The sequence below is a fragment of the Micromys minutus genome, assembly GCF_963924665.1.
Source record: "Micromys minutus genome assembly, chromosome: 16".
NCBI lineage: Eukaryota > Metazoa > Chordata > Mammalia > Rodentia > Muridae > Micromys > Micromys minutus.
This window is the reverse complement of record NC_137985.1, coordinates 18,098,396-18,100,786: the sequence shown is the minus strand read 5'-3', so window position 1 is coordinate 18,100,786 and position 2,391 is coordinate 18,098,396. Positions and strand designations below refer to the sequence as shown.

Below are 2,391 nucleotides of genomic sequence, written 5' to 3'. Positions count from 1 at the left end.
TTCTGTAGCCAAGGATGAACTTGAACTCCTTGATCCTTCTGTCTCTTTAATGCTGGGAATTACAGATATATGCTATCATACCCAGCTGGGTTTATGTTGTGTTGGGGCTGTTACCAAGAGCCTTCTTCTTGTAGCCAAACACTCTACCAAAGAGGCTGTTTGTCCTTGTTTGTCTCTCCTTTTTTTGTAAAAGGACTGGCTCTATATGGCCTATCACTGGCTTCCAGCTGCCTCTGAGAACTAGACTTCCATTCATGGGCACCAGGACACCTTTCCCGGTCACTAAGGAGTGTGGTCCTATTAGCTCTGCTGTAGATGCTGTTGTCTTTCAGGCACTCTGAACTTGATTTTGTTCATCTCAAACTAGCTAAAAGTTTTAGATCAGGATCGATGGAGAGGACATGAAAGTAAGAGGCCGACTCCCACAGAAGTGAATTGTCCTCTAGCCAGAACAATGAAGGCCAACAGTCGGGACAATTGGGAGCCTGGGGGTTTTTATAGGACAGCAAGAGCAAGTTCGGGCTGGACGATCCTATCTGCAGATCTGTTTGCTTGCAGTCTCAAAGTTGTAAATACAGAGGAGGGCCGGTCTGTTCCCAGCGCCTGTGTTTAGATGTTATCAGCACGTCAACTTTCCTGTCTCAAGTTTCTCAGCTCACCTGAGGCGTTTAGGTCAACAGCCCCTCAGAAAACACCTACTTTTCATTACTAAGACCCGAGCGGCCGGCTCGGTTCAAGACCTCAATTGTGCGTCTGTGATGATGGAAAGCCTGGATGACGGCCCCCGACTTCTTCACGGAGGAAGACCGAGAACTTAAAGCAATGCATGTAGATCTCCAAAGTGACACTGCTCTACAAGTGGACGTTTCAGACGCTTTTAGTGAAAGGGATAAAGTCAAATTCACTGTTCACACAAAGAGTTAGTTCATTGCCAAATTTTAAGCAAAATGACTTTTCAGTCATTCGACAACGTGAGGAATCTGTCTGGCTTCATGACTCCTTTGTTGAAAATGAGGACTGTGCAGGTTACATTGTCCCACCCACCAGCACCACCAAGACCCGGGGTTGGTGCTTCACGGGAAAAACTGCAGAAGCTTGGAGAAGGGGAGGGTCCGTGACGAAGGGTTCGCATGGATGAAACAGGAACTGGAAGCTGAATATCTGGCAATCTTCAAGAAGACAGTTGCGATGCATGAGGCGTCCTGTGTCGGGTTGCAGCACATCCCATTTTCAGAAAAGATGTTAATTTCTGCATCTTCTTGGAATAGAATCAAGATTTGAGTGTTTGAGGAAAAAAGAAAAACTCGAGGATTTCTTTAAAAACATGGTTAAGTCTGCGGATGGAGTGACTGCTTCAGGACTTCTTTGAGCATGAACGAACATTCCTTTTAGAATATCGCAACCGAGTTGAGGATGTGTCTGCTGAATCCGACAGAATGACAAGATCTCACAAAAGTGCTGATTACCAGAGAACTGGGTCTTCATTATATGCTTTAGGAACTCAGCACTCTACAGATATATGCAAGTTTTCCCTCAAGGTTTCAGAACTGTTTGATAAAAACAAGAAAAATAGAAGCTAGGGTGTCTGCTGACAAGGACCTTGAGCTTTCTGACCTATTAAAGTACTACTTGCAGGAGTCTCAAGCAGCTAAGGACCTCCTCTATAGACGGTCTAGGTCGCTGGTGGACTATGAAAATGCCAATAAAGCAATGGATAAGGCAAGAGTGAAAAGCAAAGATGTTCTACAGGCTGGAACTTCCCAACAGTTGTGCTGTCAGAAGTCTGAAAAAATATCCGAATCTGCAAAACCAGAACTGATAGAGTCAAAGACCAGCAGAGTTGCTGCTTTCAGGAAAAACCAGTGAACTTGTGGGACTGGAGCTGAAGCATGCAAAGGGTTAAACTACTACCAGCAGCTACTGCACAACTGCCTTGCGGTGTTAATGGTGGCACATGGGCTCCACTCCACCTTCTGTTGAAAAGGGCTGCCTTCAAATCTGGTTGTTTTGCCTGATGACCTCTGGCATCTAAGTTCACTGGGAACAACAGAAACAGTGGGTGGGCCGCTGCAGCAGCTCCTCTGAGAGACCGTGGAACCAGACGACTCACCAGCCACAGGGCAGCGACCTGCCACCTCAAACTCCATCTTCCAAGAAGCCCAACATTCCACCCTCTCTTTCAGTAGCGTGTCTTAACTGTTTGTTTTGTATGTGGAGATTCTATGGCTGTAGGCTTCCTTTACCTACGAATTCTTGTCCAGTTTAAACATTCTCAAAGTACATTGTTCACACAAGATAAAGGTTGCCTTTCGGAATTGTGTTTAAGCATCCTGTTCCCTTGGGTCTTTCATGTATCTGTGTAAAGCGTCTTAATGAGACTTACTTTGAATT

General features: G+C 45.5%; 1 pseudogene across 1 annotated transcript; it reads left to right on the top strand.

The window, feature by feature from the left end:
* The first annotated feature begins 758 nt into the window (after window positions 1–758).
* Window positions 759–1,980, top strand: LOC308430910 (sorting nexin-6-like; annotated as a pseudogene). The gene has a single exon. The product of its transcript is annotated as a sorting nexin-6-like (transcript).
* The last annotated feature ends 411 nt before the right edge of the window (window positions 1,981–2,391 follow it).